This window comes from Typopeltis vanoorti, chromosome 22 (genome assembly GCF_054136105.1).
Source record: "Typopeltis vanoorti isolate ZY-2024b chromosome 22, IOZ_Tvanoo_1.0, whole genome shotgun sequence".
NCBI classification, from domain to species: Eukaryota; Metazoa; Arthropoda; class Arachnida; order Uropygi; family Thelyphonidae; genus Typopeltis; species Typopeltis vanoorti.
Genome location: NC_143570.1, coordinates 49,899,532 through 49,926,541, shown reverse-complemented (window position 1 = coordinate 49,926,541; position 27,010 = coordinate 49,899,532). Strand labels below are relative to the sequence as shown.

The 27,010-nt window shown below is 33.6% G+C and overlaps 1 long non-coding RNA gene across 6 annotated transcripts in view; it reads right to left on the bottom strand.

Moving 5' to 3' along the window:
* LOC150094407 (uncharacterized) overlaps positions 1-27,010 on the bottom strand; it is an 849,964-nt gene that overhangs the window by 64,320 nt on the left and 758,634 nt on the right. For all 6 annotated transcript variants that reach the window (XR_016550250.1, XR_016550249.1, XR_016550254.1 and 3 more), the window contains exons 15-16: positions 18,022-18,058; positions 10,401-10,480 (exon numbers count right to left, since the gene is read on the bottom strand). This is a non-coding gene — a long non-coding RNA (uncharacterized LOC150094407). The remainder of the gene's footprint in view (positions 1-10,400; positions 10,481-18,021; positions 18,059-27,010) is intronic.

Genomic DNA, 27,010 nt, shown 5'->3' with positions numbered 1-27,010 from the left:
CAGTAATACCAGAATGGTGTGACATATGAAACTTCAATTATTTAAAGTAATTTTGTGGTATTCTTCGCATGGATACGAAACTCATTTTGTTTATATTAATTCTATAAAATTGTTCTCGCAAAAATTCTTATAGCTCAGAATAATTCTGTAGGAAGTACTGACATATATTAAATTCTTAATATTGACACTAATTCTACATGAAATTCTAACACTAATATGAAACCGTAATTACTGAAACTGATGCTATAGGAATGTTCTAAAACATATGATTTGTTATAACTGAGCTAATTCAATAGGATGGTTCTGACAAACATGAAACTCACGTAATTGAGACTAAATTTATAAGAATGTTATCAACAATATGAACATTGTTTTTAGTCCAAATCTATAGTAATGTTATGATAGATATCAAACTGTTATTGTGGATACTATTTCTAAAAGGAATGATCTGACATATACGAAACTTATTGTTTAGATTATTTCTGCAGGAACCATCAATATCATTGTTTAGGATATTTCTACATAAAGCTTTCATCACATATGAATGTCTTGTTGTTTTGCTAATTCTATAAGTTGGTTATTATAGTATGAAACCTGTTATTATTGAGATTTATTCTATAGGTAGAGTTTGACACACATGAAACTTATTGTTTAGATAAATTGAAGAGGAAATTTCAATCACACATGAAACCATTATTATTGAGACTATTTCTAGCGGAATGTTATGAGAGATATTACACAGTTGTTTAGGATAATTGCAGAGGAAGATTCTGAAATAAGAATGTGATATTGTTGAGGCTATTTGCACGCAACGTTTCTTGCACACATGAAATTGTTATTCTTGAGATTTATTGAAGAGAAAGTTTCTGACAAACTTGAAATTGTTTGGTGAAACTAATTGAATAGGATGGTTTGGAAGCATTAAAATGTTATTGTTGAGTTAAATACTACAGGACGTTTCTAACACATGAAACTGTTACATTGAAGCTAACTGCATAGGATGGTTGTGAGAGTTATGAAATTGTTATAGTTGAGAATACAATTTTAGGAAAATTATGGAAAATATGACTCTTATTATTGAGACTAAACTATAGAAATATTATGATAGTTATGAAATGGTTATTGATGAGACTAAATATCTAATAAGGATTTGAGAGATAAAACCGTTATTGTGGACACAATACATAGGAAGGTTCTGGGCATTATGAAGCTTATTTGTGAGACTATTTGTAGATGAACATTATAGCAGATATGAAAGGTATTATTGAGTTTTAATTCCTTAGAAGGTTAGGGTACAACTTTATACAAAATTTATATAAAGATGCTAATATACTGTTACCGTTAGGTAATAAATTAACAGAAGAGAATGAAATAAATCAGGTCATCAACGAGGGATGTAGCTTATTTTCATCTATATTGAATATATCACATTATTAAAGTGTGAAAACAATAAAACAAGGTATCCATTTAACGAGAACAACTGTTATCAATACACTGCTGTATGCTGCTGATGCTCATATTATATTACAAGACAATGAAAATGACTTTCAAAAACCAATTTATGAATTAAATCAAATAAGCCAACAATATAATTTTAAAAAATCACAAAAGAAAACAAAGATTATGGCATTAAATGCCGAGCTCATGTTAAATCAGAGATAATTATAGGAAATGAAATAATAGAACAAATGACAGAGTTTCGTTATTAAAGCTCCATAATAACATACCTAAAATATTAAGTTATAGATGATAAAATAAAGAAATTTCAGAAAATCTGTGGAACAATTAAAATGACACTTTTAATTGTTTCACAGATTTTCTGTGGAATAAAAAAAAAAACAAGAAGAGTAACTCTACTAAAATTTCGTAATTGGAGACTTCAACTCTAATATATGGTTCAGAAACATGGACCGATAAGAAGAAAGATGAAAGCAAAATAGAAGCTACAGAAATGAGATTTTTAAGGACAATTAAAGGACTCAAAAGTGAACCATAGGAAATGAAAACATCAGAAAATAATTAGATATTTATGAAGTAAATGAAAAGATCAAGCAATACAGAGAAATGGAAAGAAAATATATTTAGGATGGAAAGATATCTACCAAGAGTGGGGGATAGATACAGAAAAAACGGAAAGAGAGGAAGACCAACTGCAAGATGGAAAGAGCAGTGATGCCAGAAGAGGCAAATGACTACTCCTTGAAGGGAACAGGAAGAAGGTTATGACAGATATGAAACTGTTATTGTTGATACTAATTCTATAAAAACGAATGATAGATACAGTTATTGTTGGCACTAATTCTATAAGAAACTGATAACAGGTATTAAACTAAAATTTGACAGCTACTGTTGAGACTTTGAAACACACACACATGATTGTTGATACTAATTCTGCAGTAATGTTCTCGAACATACGAAACTAATACCATATCAAGGTACTAATACTATACACAAATGAAAATTTTGTTTTCAATAGTTCTGTAGGATTGTTATGGCCGATGAAAAACGGTTACTGTTGAGACAGTAACAGTTTAATATATATATGTTATATATTAAACTGTTATTGTTGGGACTAAATATATGGGAATCTTATGATAGATATGAAACGTTGTGGAGACTAAATCTGCAGTAATGTTATAACTTAAACATACACACGTGACCACAGTAACATGGATCTTCGTAAAAGTCAAGGTAGCATCAAAGCATCTATAATTTGCTACCTTTGATGCTACCTGGCGTTTACGAAATTCTATGTTCCTGTAAGATGTCTTACTACGGACAGACAGGGAGATCTATTAGTAAACGCAACTCTGAACATCAATTCCATATTCGTCTTATGAAACCTCAGAAATCTGGCCTCGCACAACACGGTATTGAAAACCAAAACCATACAAACACCAAATTTCTACATTGATCCTTATATAAACATGAGCCTTTATATAAAGAAAGTGCTAAAGCCCGACGTCTCAGACCCAATTTAAACCGGAACGACGTTCTTACTATCCCTAAAGATTGGGAAATTGTCATCCTTAATTGAGTAAAATAAATTGATGTATATTATTTTACGGTTCTATGTAATAATGGGTTTCCATTGCAAGCATGCGCCCTAACTGTATGTTATTCTTAATATTGTTTGAAATACTGTACTGATGATGTCCTACAATACTTAGGATGAAATATTTACTCATTAAATAATTTAAGTACTGTGGTAACGTGTGTATGTTTCAGTTATGAATATTCCACAGGTTTCACTATATAATAATGTTATGATGGGTATCAAACTGTTATAGGTGACACTATATCTATAGGAATATTATGAGAGAGATTAAACTGTTATTGTTGAGATAAATTTATAGGAATGTTATGACAGATAGAAATGGTTATTGCTGAGACTAAATGTACATTAAGTTTATAGTAGATACATACATACATCTTCAAGGTCCACCATTCCAAATTGGGTTGTGGGGGCAACAGCTGCAAGAGGAACTTCAAATGGTCACGATCCTCTGCCACCAAGCTTAGGTGTTCTGGTGGGATTCCCAAACATGTCCACCCTAGGGTTTGGATATAATCTATCCAGCGAGTCCTTGGCTTTCCACGTGGCCTCCCACCCTCTGGCTTGGCAAAGAGGCCCTGCTAAGGGAGCCTCTCTTGTGGCATTCTAGAGGAAGATTCTTATATGTGACACTGCGTTTGTTGAAACTAATTGTGTACAAAATTCCTGAGAGCTACGAAACTTATTCCAGAGAGAAATTCAAGAGGACGTTTCTGACACACATGAAACTAATTGTTGAGACTGTTTGAATAGGATGGTTATCAGAGCTATAAAACCGGTATTGTTGAGAATATTTCAAGGGGAATTTGATGCTAGTTATGAAACTTGTGTAGGTTAATTGTTTGCAAAGTATCTAGGATTTATAAAACTTTTTTCCTGAGATTTAATAAATATCAAGATTATGACAAATATTAATCATTTATTGGTGATTCTAATTTTATGAGATGGTTGGGAAACATATGCAAGGGTTATTGTTGAGACTAAATATTTTTATGTTATATAAATCTATGAAACGTATTCTGAATAATAAAGAATGAGGCTAATAAAAAACTGGTATTGTTGAGATAATTATAATAGGAATGATAAGACATATAAAACTGTTATTGCTGAGATGTATTAAACAGCAAGTCTGATTCAAGTGAGTATGTTATTGGTGAAACTATTTGTATATGATTTTTCAGAAATATATTAGGGTTATTGTTGAGATTAGTTCTGTAGGAAACGTCGGATACATATGAAACTGGTGTAGTTGAGATTCCTTCTAATGGAATGTTATGATAGATGTGAAACTGTTATTGCTAAGATTAATTTTGTTGAAAGCTTTTCCACTTGGTTATACTATAAATTAATGATGCGAAGAAATTATATTCTTGGTTTAATCCTTTATCCAAGTGTAAGTAAACTTAACTTGCGTGTAAAGTAACTTCAGGACTGCGCTTTGTATATAGAGGCTAATGCCTTCACATTACTTGCCTTAGTATCACATAATGCGAAGCACATATCCTTACACACATAAATAATGCTATTCATTACTGGAAGGGTTATTACCAAAATCGTTTTTGACTTTTATTAAGGTCTCATAATTGGGAACCAGACGAGAAGTGATAAAGGTTCAAGTAACGCAGAAGTCATATTTCCATATACGAGTAGGTCACACTTTATTACTAAAATATCCTAGATTAAAGATAGTTGTTGAAAGTTCTTCCACTTGGTTATACTACAAATTAAAGACGCCAAGAAATTATATTCTTGATTTAATCCTTTACCCAAGTGTAAGCAAAGTTTCCACCAAAAGTAACTTCAGGACTGGGCAACTCGTATATAGGAGCTAATGACTTCACATCACTTACTATCACATAATGCAAAGCACATATCCGCACAGACACGTATAATGCATGCTATGAATTAAGGGAAGGGGCGAAACCATCTCAGTAGTGTTCCCATAATTCTTACCATTATACATGTCAGTAAGGATATGTTCTTCACATTATGGTTTATTAAGACAAGTGATTTGAAGTCATTAGCCTCTATATACAAGTTGCCCAGTCCTGAAGTTACTTCAGGAGAAAACTTTGTTTGCTTACCCTTGGATAAAGGATTTGACCTAGAATATAATTTCTTTGCATCTATAATTTATAAGATTAATTTTAATCTCAAGTTATGACAGATGTGAAACTATTATTGTTGAGACTAATTCTTATAAGTTATTGAAGTTAGAAAATCATATAGCTCTGCCACACTATGTTTCCATATTATAAATTGTATAGTGGCAGGTTATGATAGATTTATGATATAATAAGTTATATTAGATATGAAACAGTTATTGCTGAGACAAATTCTTATGGTAGGTTATGATAGATGTTAAACTGTTATTGCTGAGACAGTTTAACATCTACAATAACAAATCAACATCTACAATAACTATAATTTAACATCTACAATAACAAATTCTTACGGTAGGTTATGATAGATGTTAAACTGTTATTGCTGAGACAAATTCTTACGGTAGGTTATGATAGATGTTAAACTGTTATTGCTGAGACAAATTCTTACGGTAGGTTATGACAGATGTTAAACTGTTATTGCTAAGACAAATTCTTACGGTAGATTATGATAGATGTTAAACTGTTATTGCCGAGACAAATTCTTACGGTAGGTTATGATAGATGTTAAACTGTTATCGTTGAGACAAATTCAAATTGAATGTTATGATAGATGTGAAATGTTATTGTTGAGCCTAATTCAAATGGAATGTTATGATACATGTCAAACTGCTATTGTCAAGAGAGTAACTCGACTGAAATGTTATGATACATGTCAAACTGCTATTGTCAAGAGAGTAACTCGACTGAAATGTTATGATACATATCAAACTGCTATTGTCGAGAGAGTAACTCAACTGAAATATTATGACAGATGTCAAACTTATTGTCGAGACTAATGTCATGATAGATGTGAAACTGTCATTGTCAAGAATCATTCCAATGGAGAGTGATATGATGGATGGAAACTGTTAAAGTTGATACTAATTCTATAGGAGTGTAATGAGAGATATTTAATGGTTTTTGTTGACACTAATTCTGTAGGACTGTCATGATAGTTATGAATCATTCATTGTTGTTGAGACTGAATCTACAGAAAATGTATGACAGTTATGAAATGGTTATAGTTGGGATTAAATCTATAGGAAGAACTCCAATTAATGCTTTCTATTTATTTATTATACCGATCTATGAAACTGTTATTGTTGAGTTTTATTAAACAGTAAGTCTCTGATTCACATAAAACTTATTAGCGAAATTAATAGTGTAGGATTTTTCAGAAATATATTAGTGTTATTATTGATATTTGATTTATATGAAAGTTCTGACACATATGATTGGTGTGTAGAGATTCATTCTATAGGATGGTTATAATATATACCAAACTGTTATTGATATATTCCAGACTAATTCCATAGGACAGTCAATTCAAGACTAATTCCATAGGACAGTCAATTCAAGACTAATTATAATGGACTGCTACAAGATACGAAGCTGTTATTGTCCAGACTAATTAAAATGGAATGCTATGATAGTTGCAAAACCGTTATTGTCGAAAATAATTCTAACGGAATGCTACAACAGATGCGAAACTGTTACTGTCGAAATTAATTCTCATGGAATGTTGCGATACATGCAAAGCTGATATTGTGGAGGCGAATTCTATATGAATACTATGAGAGATGTGAAACTCATTGTTGAGGTTAATTCTACAGGAATGCTATGATAAATGTGAAATCGTTATTATTCAGGCTAATTCTAGAGGAGTGCTATGATAGATGTGAAACTCTTATTCGTTCTTTCTTTCTTAATCTGCCACTCTTCTACCTATTACGGTGTTAGGGTATGTATTCTGGTAACGGCAACCTTACTCGAGGATAAGATGGTTAGCGTTATGCCTCCCGGTGTGTCTATGTCTGTAGATGCGTGTGTTCACAGGCCGGATTGCCTGTTCTGGGGGCCGAAAATCCCAAGTGAACCCCCCCGTACGAGACCAGATAAAGGTTCACTGACTAGAATCGAACCCAGGTCTTTCCTGGCATAGGGCTTCGCCTATACCGACTGGGTTACGGAGGATCTAAAACTTATTGAGTCTAATTCTTGAGAAGTACTATGACAGATGTGAATCCGTTATTATTTAGTCTAATTCTATAGAGCGATATGAAACTTAATTTTGTCTATTTCGGAAGGTAGGTCCTGATACATATAAAGTTCTGAGACATGAAATGTAGTGGGCTAGCAAATTCTTCACAAAGGTAATGACATAAGTCCCAGTTTTATAGGACGTTTCAGAATCATATAAGAAACTGTTACTGGTTCTACTAATTCTATAGGAATGTTCTGGCATACATAACACTCGTTATTTAGACTAATTCTCCAGAAAAGTTTCCTTCATATGAAATTGCTATTGTTGACAAATTAAATTTTATGATTCTGAGACATATGAAGCTGTTATTGTTAAGACCATTTAAATTTTATAGTTCTTACACTTGAGTTATTATTTTCTAGATTATTTGTATATGTAGGATCCCAGACATACGAAACTGATATTTTCGAGGCTATTTCTACAGGAAGATTATCACACCTGAACTGTTATTTATTAGTGAGATTAATTCTATAATATTGTTCTTCTGTGTATAAAATGTTTTTATTATGACCAGTTCCATAAAATATTTTCAACAGATGAAATTGATCATTGAGTATAATTCTATTGGAATGATTTGAGATATAATGTAATGTACTGTTGAGGCTATTCCTATAAAAAAGTTCTGTAAAACTAATTCTTGAGACAAGTAGTATAGGAAGTTTCTGACACATATGGAACTCTTATTTTTCAAATTATTTCTATAGCGAGGTCCTGACACATTACAGTGTTTTATTGAGACTATTCGATAGAATGGTGCTAACATATTAAATTGTTATTGTTAACTTTAATTTTACTGGAAATTTCTGACACATGAAACTTCTATTGTTGACAATTTCTAAAGAAAGGTTCTTAGACAAATGAAACTGTTATTGTTGATACTATTTCTAAAGTAAAATTCTTAGACAAATGAAACTGTTATTGTTGATACTCTTTTTGAAGTAAGGTTCAGATACATATGCAAATGGTTTTGTTCAGACAATTTCTAAAGGAAGGTTCTGCCACATTTCAACCGATATTGTTCAGACTATTTCTATAGGAAATGTTTAAAATAGATGAGACTTATTCCTAAGACTAATTTTATATGAAGTTTCTAATACATATGAATCTGTTGTTGTTTATATTAATCCTATAAGCAAGATCTGAAACATTAAAACAGTTATTGAAATACTTGCTTTTAAGGTTACAGTGATCAGCGTTCATAGAGAAGAATTTACGCGACATAAGACACGTGTTAGAATAATTACTTTTCTTACATTAAGCAAATAACTATATGAAATAGGAAGGTTCTGATAAATATAAAACATTTTGTTACGACTATATCTCTAGGAAGGTTCAAACATATATGTAATTGTTATTGTTTACATCAATTTTATTAGAAGTTTCTGATCTACATGAAACTGTTCTGGTTTAGACTAATTTTAACAGGCTCTATTTTATAGTTATAATTTTATACTAAGATTTTGACACACACAAAATTATTTTTCTTCAGACTAATAATGTTCTGACACATATGAAACAGTTTTTCTTCAGATTAATTTCATAATAAGGTTCTAACACATTATTATTATTATATAGGCATCTCCATGGATTCCGAAAACCCAATCTATCCACACAATCTGTTATACCTCTCTATAGATTACACTCTTACTAACCACACCTTTATTCAACTTCAAGGGATGATCCCTTGTTCTGGATCCTATGGCGAAGTGCTGAAACATTTCCCTTGCATTAATCCTAGAAAACCCTTTAAGCAACTTAAATGTTTCTATCATGTTCCCTCTTTTTTCTCCTATCGACCATCTTCTGCAATCCACGTCCTCTCATTCTATCATCATAGGAAACATTCCACAGGTCACTCGCCTCTGAATCCTCTTCATCACTTCTCATCACCAAGAAACCCAGGGGACTAGACTTGAGCAAGTAATCCTGATGTGTGGCCGTATCAAGGCTTTCTTTATAAAGAGGAATAACAACTTCCTCATTTCTACCCCAAATCTCTAGCTTCATCTATTTTCTGGAGTACAGTTCCATCAATGTGGTACATAGCTGGTAATCTATTTAACACAAAATGCATACATTTACATTTCTCCACATTAAACTAATGCCCGTTATCTTTGGCCCATACTTACTGCCTATTTAAATAATCCTGCAAGCTCTCCACATCGCCTTGATTAACTATTACTCTAGCTAATTTTGCATAATCAGCAAACTGAATATTTCATACATCATTTATGTGAAATTTAAACAGCAATGGTCCCAACACTGAACCTTTTGGCACACCACTATTTTCCTTCTTTCGCCTCGATTCTGCCACCTCCATATACCACTTTTTGCTATCTAACCAGCAGCCACTATTTTATCCACTTAACCTGTCATATCCATCCCCCATTTGTTCTAATTTGTGTAACAGAATTCCATGCCGACCCTTCACAAAACTATGTTTACCCCTCATACAGTATCATATTTTTATCTATCCATTCTTGAATTCTCTCTTTCGCTCTCTCTGTTTTTTTTTTTACAAATTTTAATTTTTCTGGTATTTTTACCGCCACGCCCGAGCAATTATTTTGCTCTGTTTCTACTATAGCCTAATCAAACGCATTGTGACTTCTCTTACATATTCTTGCAAAACCCTTTTAAAACCATTTTTCTTTACACTAATTTTATAATAAGGTTCTGACTCATATGAAACCGTTTTACTTTAGAGTAATCTACTGATACATATATAGAACAGAGTTGTTGATACGAATTCTATACCATATAATACTTTTATTGTTGAGATTATTCTTAAGGGATATTATGAAACTCCTATTAATGACTAATTATACACGAATGTTCTGATATATATATATATATATATATATATATATATATATATATATATATATGGAGCTATTATTGTCGAGAAAAATTCTACAGGAGGGTTCTCACACATATGAAACTCTTATTATTGAGAATAATTGTATATAAAGATTCAGCAATATGTCGAACTATTACTCATATGAAAATGTTTAGATTAATTATATGGGATGCTTCTGACAGATATGAAACTGTTATTGTTGAGACTTATTTGATAGGAAAATTCTGAATGTTCATGCTTAAAGTACATGGTTGAAAATAAAATTAAACTCTCGAAATAATCATTGTACGACATTACCTGATAAACATATCATCTGGGCTTAGAGAGTGAATACTTGAAAATGGGATGCAGTTATCTTTCCTGCTTGTTGAGTGCCGCTAGAAGTTAACAATATAGGGTTCAGTCTTAATTTTTTATAACTTTTAATAAAAATTAAAAATAATTTTTAATAAAAATAATTAAGAAAATTAATTTATGTTTCTCCTTTTTTAAATTTTGTATTCCATCCTTCATACGAGACCATTATGAAATCATTGTATTTTTCAGTTTTTAGTCCCCTTTTCTTTAACTGCCCCATTTTTATTTTCCGTATATCTTTATCTCTATTTTATACCCCCCCCCCCCCCTTATTTTTTGAAAAACATTCTAATGTATTTATTCAAATGATAGCCCTAAATAGTTTAAACTTCATTATTCATAGTTCATTTAAATGGTTTAAAGTCATAAAAATCATTCCCCTTGTAGTCATTTCGAGAAACACATTAATTAATAAGAATATATATTTGTTAGATGATTTATAACTTTGTATCATTTAATATATTGAAAACGTCATAACATATAAAAATTTCTTTGATATTCTATACATAAGTTTTTTCCCTTTTTTATAGTTACAGCATATTCTAACAACGTGTCCTGATTAAACATATTATACAGTAATATAGAATATTGAGAAGACCAATGAATACGAACTGGTTTTGGGACTTCTGTGAATGCTCTTTTATAAAAATGTAACAGTGTTAACGTATTAGATAAAAATACATATATTCACAATTACGAACGAATTTGAGTAAACGAATTCTATATCAGTGCATGATAACTTGAAATTAGGTTAAGTCTCTTTATATTTTCCACTATTGTATTGTACAACTAATAATAAAAACTAGAATTCTGTTTTGTGCAATAATATCATTACAAGGTGCGCTGAGTCAATGTGATGTATTTCAGGAAGAGCCCTTCATTTCGCATATCAGAATATGATATTATGTATGTAGGAATTAACCCAAATTACTATCACTGATGATGGGCGTAGAACAAGAATATGTTCGATAGATAGTAGCAGGACAGGTTACAACTATCCAAATACTAAAATGTTTATTGGTTTAGAAAGATGGAAGTCAGTTGATAGCACTCTAAAACCATCAAATAGGATTCTTGACAGTAATCTTCATCATAACACCGCCGCTGAAAGTGCGCGAACAACGTATCTCCGGTGTGGCGATACCTAGTTACTATCATATTAAAAACTGATATTTCAAAAAAGTCTAATAAAAAGTCGTAATTTTCTCTCCTTTTGTTGCTATTATTCTAAATTTCACCCGGAAACGAGTGTCTTATGGTATTGTTTGCTGGCTAGTACAAGTGGTTTTGGTGTGTGGAAAACACAAGTGATTCAGCTGTCATCGTATTTCATTATCTATGTAAAGGTAGAGGAAACAAATCGGCATAAGGTCACTTCACTCTCCGTGATTACAATCCAGACGCTAAGTGTGTATATGACCTTAACTTGCCGATATCGAAGAATGCGCAGGTGCGTATTTTGAATCTTAATCTTTTCAGTGAAGCAATCTCCATTTGACTTTATAGCTCAAGTGGTATTCATGACGCTTATTGCCATTATAAATCAAGTGCGTTCAACACAAGTACAGCGTCTCCAAATACCCTTTAAAATGCTTTAAAGGTGCACCCATTTCAGGTTTTGGGCAGGATGTCTGTTCCCTTTTTCACGAAAAAGTGAAAGAGGACCAACATAGAGGGGACCTCATTTGCTAACAGAGAGGATTCAGAACTGCGATTTGTGATCTATTTATTGGCTGGTCTACAGCAGATCGGCGATGCTTTACTTATATTAAAGAAAAGAGTGGTTGGGATTTCCTGTTGACTCTAAGTATACAACTGAAGTGATGGCCGATACACTTTTAAAACGGATGAATCGCCAAAGGTGAATGTATCCTAAGTAATAGCGTCTTGGCGAACTCCAGCCAAGACGCTATTACCATGATAAAGCAATATATTACAGCTACGAGGAAGCTGGTAAAGAATTCCGGATTCTTACAGGATTATATGGCGCTTTTAGATGTCCAGGAGAGAAGCGATGGGAATTGGCAGATATGAAAAGGAGACAGTTGAGATTAATAAATATGCAAATGACGGAGAAAAGAAGTTGAGTACTACTGCAAAGAGTATTTTACGTAAATCTTTTAGGTCTGTTTTTTCTGATAGAATAAAAACTGAGGGAAAAAAAGTGGGATATAATGTGGAATATTTAAGGCCCAACAATGCAGAAAGAATGTTAGTACATGTAGAGAGAGACTGAAAATGTTGCGAGTATTATTTTAGAATGAAAATAGAATTTAATTTAAGCAGAAGCTTTCAAATAGTAATACAGAAAATCCAAAAAGTCAGTATTAGCTTCCCTTTCAAATTGGGATCTTTTCTCTCAAGTTTTAAATATTTTCTTTAAATACGGCCTTTAAAGGACAAGATCCAGCAAGAACTAAGATAGTAATAGATAACAAGATCTTAGAACAGGTGAATTCATTTAATACCTAGGATGTATGATTACATATGAAAATAAAGACATAAACGAAAAAATTGCAAAATATTCAAAAATAACAGGTGTAATTAACTCTATATTTAAACCAAACCAGACTAAAAGTATAGAATACATTAGCCCTACCAGTCTTAATGTATGGAAGCGAAATCTGGACAATAAAACAAAAAGACAAACAAAGATTGACAACAGCAGAAATGAAGTTTATGAGAAAAACTGCAAAGTATACCCTATTTGATCACAAAAGAAATTAAGAAAGAATTAAACCAAGAACCAATAATAGAAAAAATTAAAAAAATATAAACACAAAGGGATGGAAAACATTCAAAGAATGAAAACAGAAAGATTACCAAAACAAGCCTTAAAGTACAAGCCATTAGGAAAAAGAAAACCAGGACGTCCTCTTAAACGATTCATCGATGACTTCTAAGGCCGGAACAGGCCATACTAGGCCTAAATCCTTGATACATGATGATGAAATATTTTCATCATGCTTAGGTCTCCTAACTTTTTCTCATTTTTCTTTTTAGTATTTCTTTAAGATTATTGAATTTCATCGTTTCGGAAAGCCTAACTTTTGAAAGACAGTTGATTTTTTGGATTTCACTTTGCAATATATTCTAGTCACTTCCCCTTCTGGCTCTCTCGACGAGAGGAGAGGCTGGTGGAACTTTCTGAACACGTTTGGTAAAACATAGTTGAAAAATGCATTCCACTTTAATTTGCCTTACACCTAAATCAATTTTCGGCAAAGATTATTCTTATTATAATCAAAACATGTTCTTATTTATAATAATACAGACGAACATAGAGACACGACAGCAATGACATACGTAGTATTACTATTACTACTTGAAATTAATGTATGTAATAATTTGTATTTATTAATGTATTTCACTAAGAAATAGTTCAGATTAAAATTTGATTTAGAAACTTTGGGCATTTACCATAGATTAAACAGTAGCAAGTATCGTTTCTACTTTCTTTCTGTAGGGAAGAGAAAGAGAGAGAGTATTAGTTCTCCGTGTTCATAACAGGATGAATTCCTTGAAGATAATCCATGTAGGATTCCGTAACCTTTGGTACACAAAAAGGTTGTGTACCGGAGAATAGGAGGAAATCTAGAATTCGAAATTAGATTAGAAATCAATTAGAAATCATTGTGCGTGCAACTAATTTGTCTTCAATTCTTCCGTTATGACATTTACCCAACTCCGATCGCCTTTCTGAAAGCTAGATGATTGCTTTATCTATTAAAATAACCCGAGGGGTGGAAAGACGAACAGAGAAACTCAGCAGAAATGTGAAAGGTTTGACATTTTGTAACCTATAACCCATTATAGGTTACAAAAACCCTATAATGGGTTTAGGTACTTTCTTTCGAGATAAATTATTTAAATCATGTCCAGAGAAACACATAATTCTCATAATTGTATTTCTAAAATAACAGTTTTAACTACAAGTTCCTAAAAAGTAATTGTCATTAAATTTTCTGATTGTAGTAATATTTGAGCATGTGTTAAGTAAACGTGCTGATAAAATTTTAATTTAATCTTATTAAATCGTATTAAGGTATTGAAAATGAATAAAAGGAAAAAGTCTGAATGTACAAAAATATACAAGTAGTATGAATATACAAAATCCAAGTGTAAGACTGGTATGTTATTTGAAGTCACGGCTGATACTACTTTTGGTTTTGGAGGCCAGCATTAGTTGTGAAGAATGTAAATAACTTTGAATGATTTTTTTCTGGATCATCCCGTCTTATAGTCCTTATAAGGACTGGCTTAAAAGGCGAGGCAAGAATGCTTTTCATCTTCCCGTTATCTGTAGAGGACAGTGTATGGATAATGTGTTATTGAGCAAATTAAAGCTCTGATCATGGCAGGAGGATAACAGCAATAGCCGAGCCTCAGTTGGAACTTCATTGGCAACAGCATTACCCTCCAAGGGTATTGGATTGAATGAATCAATCACAGCATTTCACGGTCGAATGATTCATCTACATTCCACCGCCAATCACGTCTGATATTACGATGTTTAACGCTAATCCAGTGTTTACTTAGGGAAAAAAAAAGGTTGTTACAAAGACATAATCGCTTGGTAGAAGGATAAACTACTATATTTGGAGTTATTCCTTGTAGTTTAAGTTAAAATGTAGAACATTTTCTTCAAAAATCTATTATTCAAATCTTGTAATCTGTTAAGGATTTATTTTTACCATCCACTTCCTTCAATTTCAAATTCCCGAGTATATCACTAGTACAAATATTTGCCGAAAATATATGTAAACTATATTTTAATGGTGTCTTATCTCTAAAATATCTTGTTAGTAACATACTGAATATAATGTTTCCTATTTTAAATCATGGTCGACATGTAATACCTAAATAGAGGTAATTCTTTTCATTATCACATAAATGACACTTGACAGCAAAGCCTGAAAGCAAATTTAAATATTATGTGTTGATTTCAATATAAACCATGAACAGAAAAATCAGGAAGGATTTTTATTTCTCCTTAATAACAATTCTTATTAATTTACTTAATCTGACCGAGTGGCTAAATTACACGCTCTCCTATCAATAGGCTGCAAGATCGAATTCCAATGAGCAGGAATAGTTTATTCATAGGTTTACGGGCGACGCCTTTCTTATTGGCTTGATAAAGGTCCGTGTTTAGTGTCTCTAAAGCTGGGATTCCCAGATTATGTAACTCTCTCTCATATATATACACACACACACACTAGGGGTCTCTGCCCCCCCCCTGAGTTCCGGACTGGCAGGCTGGTTCTCCTTGAATTCTGATTTTGAAAATTCAAAGGGGGTCTAACCTTGTTCTCGTCTGCAGTGCCTTTTTTACATTACATTTCTTGCCCTTTTTTGGCGCCATTATTAAAGTATACAAAATATTGAAATATCCTAATAAAATATGTGATAAAATACTAAAAACACTATAAAAAACTAAAGTCTACACTAGTATACTACAAAACAATACTTTTATAAGGGAAAACACAAAAACAGACACAAAATCCACCAATTTTATAGGGGCATTAAATTCGCCGGCCAATCACTATGTATCCTCGGACCAGAATCCAATAGGCTTGATGTTTTATACATTAAACAAATGAATTTATGTTTATTCTAGTATAGTAAATAAAACGTGGGGACTGCATATGAGGGGTGGGGGGGAATGGAAAATTAATGCAGTGCTATCTGAAATGCACGGCACTATTTGAATAACAATGGTTTATCATGATGTTTTTTTGCTTTATCCAGTATACCACGTATATAGAAGTAGATATGATAAACAGAGACACCCAGCATAATGCACATTCTAAAAAAGTAGAAATGAAAGCATTGGTCGATGATTATTGGGTAATGGAATTATATTCCGAGGATGAAGTATGGTTCGGTATGCATAGGCTCCTGGTGTAACTATATCAGAGTACACATTTGTGCACTCTAATGCAGTATCTACCATTATCAAAGAATTCTCGTATTTGTTTTTGTATGAAACAAACCCTTCAGGCTAATAATTCTGAATCACAAACAGTTTATTGCTTCAAGCATATATTACTCGAAATCGCCGAACAGGAACACTTGTTTATAGAAATCTGATTGTATATTATATTAATAATACTGACAAAATTGAAACATCTTCATTTACTAATGTCGAAAAAGGTAACCAGAAATGTCTGTATAGTAAATAAAACGAACATTTAAAGTCAGATGGCATATCTTTACAAATTTTATATAATTTTCACCACTAACATGTAGTCCGAATGACTAACTACATGTTAGTAGTGGTGTTATTCTTGTATACTAGGCAGCTAATGCAAATATTCACTTAATGTAAGTAAACAGAACTGCAGCAGAGTGAGTACCCCATGCAAAAAAAGAAAGAAAAAATAGCAAAGTAGCGAGGTCAACGGCTAACCTGAGTACCAACTAGCTACCTACAGACAATAAACCAAGTCGCTGACTAACCTAATTTTTGAGGAATTCGGTGTCTGCTGGGAATGAGCAATTATCTTAATTCACTTGTCTCAGAGAACTACTTTCAAGACTAAGGTCAATCGCGGTGAGAAATTCGAGTAAGAAAACGTTTTTCAGTCATATCAAGCTATCCGCCTATAGTTATTTTGTATAGTAAGATATCTTTCGGATCTCAAAACAAATAAATAGAATGTAATAGTTGTTGCTAAAATTATTTTAGAGAAACAGACAAATCAAATAGTGCTAGTTTATGTTGGTAATTTTCTTTTTCTTTCCAGAATGTATGTCGGATGAGGCTTTTTTGAAACTGTACCAGACAATCTCAGGTATTCAACGTCCATAGCCTGATTACAGTGCTTATTACATAATATTACTTCGGTCCTGCTTATAGATGGAGATTATTCTGTTAACCTATCAAGTAGACTGACAGCTCAGTTGTTCCATCAACGAACCAGGTTCATTATCCGCTGAATTACTGTTAGAGATTGCGTTATAGTATTCCTATAGATTATCTGCTGAGTAAACAGGATAATTATCTGCTTCTAAAGTTAGGAGTATGGAAAATAAAATATACCTTTATCCTAAGTGGATAATTCTAGCTTTTGAATTATAGTCACACGTAAATCGTCCATGAATGTAATTCTACAAGTAATTTGTTTATTCTTCTTTGTATTTAAACTTTTACGTTTTTGGTTGCTATGGCGATGAATGAACGAACGAACAGGGACCTCCTTAGTGGAAACTTTTAAAGAGTTGTTTTCGTTAATAGAAAACTATAAACCATTAAAAGTTTCAACTGGTTTTTATCTTTAGAACTTGCGGGGGAAGGGGGTTCAGAGGATTATCTGGAACCAAGGCCTTATCACTAATTTCGCTCCAGGAAAGCAGTATATCAAATAGTTTTAAGTGTGTGCGTGTGCACTAAGGGTTGAACTGAATAGAAATATAAGTTAATGAAACAAATCTTTAAATGGATAGTAAAAATACAAATACACTTAACAAAGGCAAATCCAGTTAAATCTAATCACTGATATAAGCTAGAGCTACAGCAATTTCCACAAATTATATTACGAGGAAAAAATGGACTTACTTAATACGGATGCTAGTATTTGCCTATATCACGTTATCTACATAAAGTAAAAAAAAACAATATGTAAATAATCAAGCAAAAATAGAATTCAAATAAACAAATTAAAAAAAATCCTCAAATAAAACTTAACACTATTTTAAATATAACAGCTATAAAAATAGAGCAACAACTTCCAATAAAAACAAGCAGATGACAAAAAACTTTTTTCTCTTCACTGTTAATTTCTTTGGTGAATAGACTGAATCCATGATCTTAATCCCTACATCTGTATTAGTGGTTGTGAGTTGGAAGAAGCTCCTTTAGAGCTTTTAACAATTGCTGCTGGAATGAAGTTTGGTCATATGTATTTACAGTAGTCAACAGGGCTGTAATTAGCACCGTTACGAATTAATTGGTTGCGATGATTACCGGTAGTTGTAAAAAACTTTTCATGGATAGTTTTTAGGCGGAATCGCGTAAGTCTACTCTACTGGAGTCGCGATGCAACTGGTTATTCTCTACGAACTAGGGAGAAGTCAATACCATCCACAGGCATTTCATTTGGATTATTTGTAGCTTCTTCATATTCCTTTCATTTGTGTGTATCCCAAGGCTGGTGTTTTATCAGCCTTGGGATATAAGTATCATCTTGTTATTCACATTTAGATAACCATATCTGTTCAAGAAGAGTTAGAAATTGTTTGATAGCCTTTTGTGGTGATCTGATCTGTGTGCATCTTGAACTATAGGCTTTTAGCTAGTTTTGATTTCCTAGATATTTGAAGGAGGTTTGCTAGGTTTAGTATATAGGTTTTCCAAACATTAGTATATCTTATATCGAATTTGTTCCTCTTCTAGTGACCAGTACTGCAAAGCCTTTTTCTGGATTGATGGAGATTCGTCACCTTGCGAACCACTTTTCACTTCGCCGGCTTACAATTTGCGAGTTTCTTGACTTGTTCTGGAAGAAGTGATCTGGATATGACTGTATCATCTGCCTGAAGAGCGGTGATAATAGGAAGCATTTTAGAAAGGTCTTCCATATACATGGAGAAAAACAAGAGAGATAAGCAAGTTGCCTTAGAGACTCCTGTTGTGATTCTTCTTACTGTAGATTTGATTTTGTTCATTTTTACTGTGAATTTGCAGTTGTTAAGATAGGATTTGATAAGTAAGATGAGGGCGTTGGTAATTTTGCTTGGAATAGTTTCTAAATTAGACCAGAGTGACAGATCTTGTTAAATGCTTTGGACACGTTCAAGGAGATCGCACTGGTGTGGTGTCGCATTCAACCCCTTCGTTGATGAGTTCAACAATTTTATAAATATGATGTGTTGTGGAGTGGCCTTTCCTGAATACGAATGTCTGGAATAATTTGATCAGTTTCTACTACGTCTTGAAGCCGTGAGAGGATTGCGCGTTCTGCAACTTTGTCTATGCAAGGAAGTAGGCAAATTTCTTTTTTTTTTTTCCGGCTTGGTTATTAGGAATACATCTGCTAGTTACCTGCGCGTGGGAAAGTAATTAAAGCATAATATTGCATTTATAATGACCAAAAGATGTATGATGCCTTTGTGTGCGCGGGGGGCGATTTAAATAGCTTCTTTAGAGATCCCATCCGAACCTGGAGCATTTAGGCTATCTGCGAACGCTGCTGCTTTGTCGTTATGTAGGCAAGTCAAGTTGTCGCTGATCGGAAGAAAGGGCCTGCGGCTAATTCAGACGCTTTCATTTTAATTTCACTGTATAAAATGCTAACTTTTTAAAGCATTTTTCTTAATATTTTGATATATTTGATTAATATATTCTCATTATTTTAATTCTTTTTTTTTTCGCAGAAATTATTCGTTTTCTTTCTCATAACAAAAAAATCCTGAGAGCAGTCAATCGACTGGCATATAAACCACACCTTAACGCTTCTTACTAACTACCAGTGCTAAATGATATGAATTGTCGCAATAGTTCCAGATGATCGCTTTGTGAATATAAACCTTTAAGTCAAAAGAAGGCTGAGTCTATCTGAATTAAACAAATTTCCACAATAATAATACGTTGTATGCGCAAGGGGTGAAAAAAAGGGCAGTTGTTTACTCGTGCACGCAGTCGATTAGTTAAAACTATCAGTCGTTTAATCAGTTTTATGCAACGCGATACTAAGGCGTTCAACGTTTGCTCGATTCTACTTCTATTATATTTTATTTTATGGACTAAAAAAATATAAATAAATAAAGATTTTAAGGAAACCAGTTTCGTTCAAAAAATTGCATTTTCTACATCCTTTATTTCAATGTATTTTAAATAAAATTCAACACTTATTAAACTTTATCAAAACATTAAGAATTATATTAATGATTCATTCTTAACAGTAATTATTTGGTTTGTAGTATAGTATAATTAGATAATTATAAATTATCTAAAATAATATTTCAGGAGTCATAAATACTACTCTAAACATGAGTACAGTACATGGTATTATCTCCAAGTTAATTTTCCAAAGAACCTAATTAATTAGAGAATAGACTGATGCATTATGAACAAGAATGTGGAAAAACTTACAGTAAATATATTTATTTATTTACTGTACTTTTTTGTGCAATCTGGAGTGGATGCAGATATGAAAATAGTTTTCCAAATTTAAATATTATTTAAATATATAATAACAAGGATATTTCTGCTAAGTAAATTATTGCATATCGTTATTAATTGTATTTATTAAAAGAATGATCAAAATTCTTGAAGAGCTAGGAACTCTTGCTAACTAGCACTATTAATGCTGGTTAGTCATCTAAACAAATAGATAAACTACCCAAGATTAATTAATATTAACAAAAAAAGGAACAATTAAAAATCCCCAAACTTCACATTTCTTGCTTATTTCAAAGTTTTTTTTCCCTTTCAAAGTTGTTTTGTAACAAACACTTCGCAGTTGAAACGAAATGATCTCCATGTTGCTAAGCCAACAGTCGCATTAACCTGCAGAGACTGATTTATCAATTTCTTAAGTGAAATTTCAGTTAACTGAGGTACACAGTGTTCGACATCAGTGTTTAGAGGTGTAAGCGAAATATACAGAAACGCGCGAGAAATAATAAAGCACAGCGGGTGGAGTGGGTGCAGAAATTATCCAGCGAAAAAGGAAAAAAAAATTAGCCTTCTCGGTCAGCCTGTAATCCCCGCTATTGATATTTCACACATACTTCTCATATCAATTTTAAACTATCAAGCAAGGCACAATCCAAAAAGAAGTCCACAATTACGAAGAGTAGTCGACGGTAATAATCTCCGTTTCTTGTACTTAAGATCACTTGATTTAAGCAACTAGGAAGAACGAATCATGAGTTTAGTCTCAATTCAAAGCTCCTTTTTACGAAGCTTTGAATGGACGAATGCAGTTAATTTTCATTGTTAAAAATAAGCTGAAAATACAGTTGTGAATAGGAGAATGTACCTTACATTACATCGCTTTGTAAATAAGTTCTTAAATGAAAACGTCTTGCTGAGCTTACCAAAGAATCCAACAGCTGTATTCAGATATCCTCTTTCTGTTCATCAGAAATAAAATAAATTGGTTCACTAGTTACATATTAGTGATTTCAAACTCACATCGATAAACAGTCATCGCCGCTGCTTTTCTAGAACTAGGAGCTTCTTTGTTATGAGCAGTATGAAAACTAAACGTCTGGCGTTATTCCAACAATGGAAAGCATCCTTTTATTTCTCCTCGCGCAACACAAGACAAAAATATATTCCAATCATTAATTCGACATTTGAAACTCGAGTTAATAGCTGTCATTGTTAACCAATAAATAACGCGAGCCATTGTTTAAATTCTCATTCTTCTGTTGCAAATAAACAAAACAAATGAGTTGTGACCAAAACTTAGTAAACCTTCTTAAAACTAAATTAATTAACTGGATTACAAAATCTGAACATCTTTACTTTTGTGGCAAACTTTGCTGAATGATTATCTATGCGAATCATTTTGTTACAGTGTTCTCCCTCATTAACTTGTTTTCAATGAAGAGCTAAATCAATTACTCGTTGCAGAATCCATTTTCTCAGAGCCCGTTAAGAGTATATTGATTTGCACCAACAAACCATACAGCGGAGTGCAGTATTATAATCTAAGTGCATCTTCTAGTTGAATGCTGAGCAACTAGCAGCTGCTCTCAGTAATTTAGTAGTCGAATTGGAATAAAGGAGCAGAATACGGCAATTAGAACTTGCAAATATTGTTATCATTATATGCAGTCTACATACCGTACATCAGGGGTCTTCAACGCATTGCCTGCGGGCCACCTGTGGCCAGCGAAGCTCTTTGCCGTGGTCTGCCGGCCATTTTGAAAAAATAACTATTTAACATTAAAACGCGATGAAATAAAAACTTTCAATGAAAGAGCCTGTGTAGCTCAGTGGATGTGGCGTTTTCACACCACGGCGCTTGGCCACACGAAGAAAGACTTAATTTCGAGCCTAGTCAGCGACTAGAGGAATTTTTTCTAAGCCTTTTTTCGACCGGTTCCCGAGTTAGTCGATCTCTGGCATGGGCAAGCGGGTTTTTTTCCCCCGGAAACTCGGGGTTTTCGTCCCGTAAACTCCAGAAACTCGACTGTAGAACCTACACTATTTCAGACATTAAATATATTGTATTAGGGATCACAAAATTGCGGCATTTGTTGAGCCATTCTCTTCACTACGTGCCGCTTAATTAGTGATAGCCTTGGGCCAGCTATCTCTGATTGGGTACCAGTGGAGACTGAACTGTCCACTCAGTATCCAAAAGTTAGATAGGGCTAAAAACGGCCTCGCATACTCCCTATACGGGAATAACCAGGCGTTAGCGGATTTTTTTAATGAAGCTGGCAAGCCACTAAGTTATACTGCGGTATTTATAATTGTGAAATGCTTTCCAGATTCACAAGGAACACTGTGCGTTTGATACTTTACATAAAATCCTATAAAAATAAATATTAAATAAACATGCTTCGTCAGCCATCTACCAGCGCCAAGCGGTACTTAAGTACTAGTACTAATGTCGCAGGTAGATGGCTAAAGCAATAGTTCGTTTGAGTGCGCTGTCTAGTGCCTTCCAGATAGATCTCGAAGGAACTCGATAATGCGTTATTTTCATATAAATACAACAGGATCTCATCCACAGTCAGTGAATCGTTAACAGTTTGATATTCGTGTATAAGCACACGCAAATTCGTCCTGTCAGCCATAGCTTATTGTGGTTTTATACTGCCAGACTTTTTTTTATTAGTGTGATACATTCAGTGGATAATAACCATTACACGGCCATTTTGGGCCATTTTGTTGGGTTCACCTTCCATCACTTGGCGTCTAAGAGTAAAAAGCGTAAATCAAGTGAGTCTTGTCATGTTTTTAATGAAAAGTGGACTAATTTGTCGTGAGTCAGTGTCAGTATCAAAAGAATACAATATAAAACGACACTATATGACAAAGCATGCGTCCAATTTCGATCACCTTCAAGGGCGACTTTCTGTGGACAAAGTGAACCGTCTCCAAATTGATTTAAAATGCCAGCAGGATACGTTTAAAAGGCAGAGGGAAGGGTGCGAAGCGTGCTTCAAAGTAAGCTGAAAAAATTGCTAAAATAAATCAAAGGCTTTTTATACGTGTAGCACGACGTGTCGAAGAACTTGCCAATGACATTGAAAGAACTTAAAAAAAAAAGGTTCTGTAAAGAGTCTTTGATACAGCACTTCTTTGTCCGTGGCATTCATCAACAATTCAATGTGACAGAATAACTACTAGCACTTGCACCTATGAAAAGAACGACGAAATGCACTGATATTCTTGAAGCCACCAAGAAAACGCTCCAGCGTTTCGACCTCAGCTTAACCACCCTCGACGGTGTGGTAACTGATGGTGCCCCTGCTATGGTGGGAAAGAAAGAAGGGTTTGTTGCGCTGGTACAGAAAGAACCGGAACTAGAAGGAAAATATTTCGTCCATTACCACTGTTTAATCCACCAGGAGAATTTGTGCGAGAAAACTATTGGATTTGAGAATGTCATGAAAGTTATTGTGACTGTCGTCAACATTATTAGGGCAAGAGGATTGAATCATTGTCAATTTCAAGAGTGCGAAGCGGATCACGGTGATGTGGCTTATTATAGTGATGTGCGTTGGTTGAGCAGAGGAAGGTTCTGTAAAGAGTCTTTGACTTAAGGAGGGAAATACTTTGGGAGGAACAACTCGCAAAAAAAAAGACTGAACTCATGTTCAACTTCTGGCTGAGTTCAAGTATCAACTGTTCGTCTCTTGATGAATACGCTACAAAATTAGCCGTGTTGCGAAGTGAGTTCGAAGAGAGATTTAGTGATTTTAGTAACCAACAGTTTTCTTTAGATTTATTTTTAATTTAATTCAGTGTCAATACTTCCGAAATACCAGGTTTAGCACAAATGAGCTGCTTAAACTCCAAACCAACTCTTCTTTGAGAGAAAAATTATTCAATGTGCCCTTGCTTACATTTTACAAAGACTATATTTCCGAGGACGCATTCCCTAATCTTCGCCGGCATGCTTTGAAGATGTGCGCTTTGTTAGGAAGCACATACTTATGTGAGCAGCTCTTCTCCATAATTAAGCATGTTAAGTGATAAGAACTCAGATTAAGGGCCAACATCTCGAGAATACTCTGCGCATAGCGACTTCCAACATTGATGCCAACATCGACAAGCTGGTCAAGGAAAAGCATTGCCAAGTTTTCCATAAACATTGTAAAAATGAATGTTTTCTTCATTAAATTATCGTTCTTCAAGTACTGATTGTATTTACTTATCACGACCCCCACTCCCACGCTCTTAAAGCTGAGTTGCTTTATTTTTATAGGATTTTATGTAAAGTATCAAATTCACAGTGTTCCTTGTGAATCTGGAAAGCATTTCACAATTCTAAATACCGCAGTATAGCTTAGTGGCCGTCCGTGCGGTTAGCCTAGTGGCTATGCGCTTCGCAACCATATGCCTGGGGAAGGAGTGTCCTAGATTCGATTCCCGTCGGTGAAGTGAGGAGCTGAAGATTCTTCCTCAGCCATAGCCAAGTTAGCCAGTCTTAGGCGTGGACAGCAGGGTTTTTCCCCAGTTTATTCTGGGGTTTTTCATCCCGCAAAGCAGGCAAACTGGCCTTGAGAACTCAACACTACAGGCCATAGGATACACCGGGCCATAAGGCTGACCACCTTATCCTGTAAACGGAGTGAGGTCCGATGATCAATGGACCCTCGACACCGCAAGGTAAAAGAGGGTATAAGGAAGATGAGATGAGCTTAGTGGCCCGTGGGCTTCATTGAAATTTTTAATGCGGCCCACACTGTCTGAAAGGTTGAAAACCCCAGCCGTACATGATTGTTATGGATGAAAAAAGAAGTGATCATATTTGTTTTTAGAAATAGAATACTTAGAAAATATCTATTTTCGAAATCGCTTTCGTAATCGGACGTTTTGGGCATCTGCGCACGACTAGATGAGAATAAAAGACTCACTCGATAATAATTTTAATTGATTTACCACGGAACACAAGTTCGATGCTTCATTTTAGAGAAACCAGGATGGCGGTAACTCTTACCATGGTCATGTGTAATCATGTATTTTGCAAAATCCACTGTCATCTTTTTTTCCCTCTTTAATAAAAGGCTACGAAAGGCGATGTACAATAGGATTTACACACCACAACCATGAAAAGAATTACACTTTTCTTCTCTCTCCTATTCATTCCTTCATTCCATCGGGTAGAGACGAACTTCTGTATTTCTGCCTGTAATACAGACTACTCAAAGTAACTACTTTTAAATGGGGTAGGAAAAACCCATATGATATATATATATATGAAGAGATTTATTTGTCTACTAGTTATTTTCAGTTTACCTCGTATGCCAGTTTCACCAAAAATATTTTAATACGATTTCCTACTGACTGATTCCAGGGAACTGGAAGAAGTTTAAACGCTAGCATTTAACTTCATTGCAGCTTTTATCAATATTTTAGAGGAAATCCTCTATCTCTCTCCAATTTCTATGACTATTCGTCCCACTCGATAAATTAATCAGTTTAACGGTATACGAATATCTTTTTCTCATTTTCAAAATTTTATTCTAATGAAATGTACTTAATATTTAAAAGATGGTGTACAAAAAACTTTTAATTTATTAAGCAATCAGTCACATAAATGCCAACAAAGCAAAGACATGTCTTAAGAATAGGTGATCATAATATAAAAAAGGCAAGCGAGTATTAAAAAAAAATTAACACGCAATTTGCCATTTAGAGAAGGATATACTATGATCACGATTTTAGCGGCAATAATAATATAAAAATGAAAGCAATCTCTTGGCGGTGGGTGTGAAGTGGTTTCAAGTAACTGAACTATGTATACCAAAGAATATGTCATTTGATTGTGATTTTTATGTGTTTCGAACCCTAAAGAAAATCTTAATTGGTTGAACGGATGGTTTGTGTATGAAGTTATTTATGTTTAACTTGCTAAAAGTTATTTGTTCTGTTTAAGAAAGAGATTAAATCCTTTTCATTTGTACTGTGTAGCCACATCTTTTGACGTATTTATTTTACGAGAATAACGTAATATATCTCAATGAACCAAAGTAAATTTAAAATAGTGATGGAAGGAAGGTGTGAAATCGGAATATTTCCGTCCTTCCTCCCGTAGATTGTGTTCTTCTGAAGAGGTTAATTTTCCTCACTAAAAAAGGATCCTTTATCTACGTTTCGTTTATTATTTTTTTGAACTGAAACATTGCCTGTGATCATTTAAATTTAAAATATGACATGTTAGTTTGGATATTAATAATTTCTGGGGCACTCATTCTTAATGCTGGAAAGTAGAACTGTGCTGGTTTTTTTACTCATTCGGTGGAACTAAATGAAAAGGTAAAGGTTTTCCTAATTAATTAGTGCTCCGAGCGGTTCTGGAGACCAAGTTTTGTGTCTCCTAAGACAGAAAATCGCTACATAGAAAGAAATGATC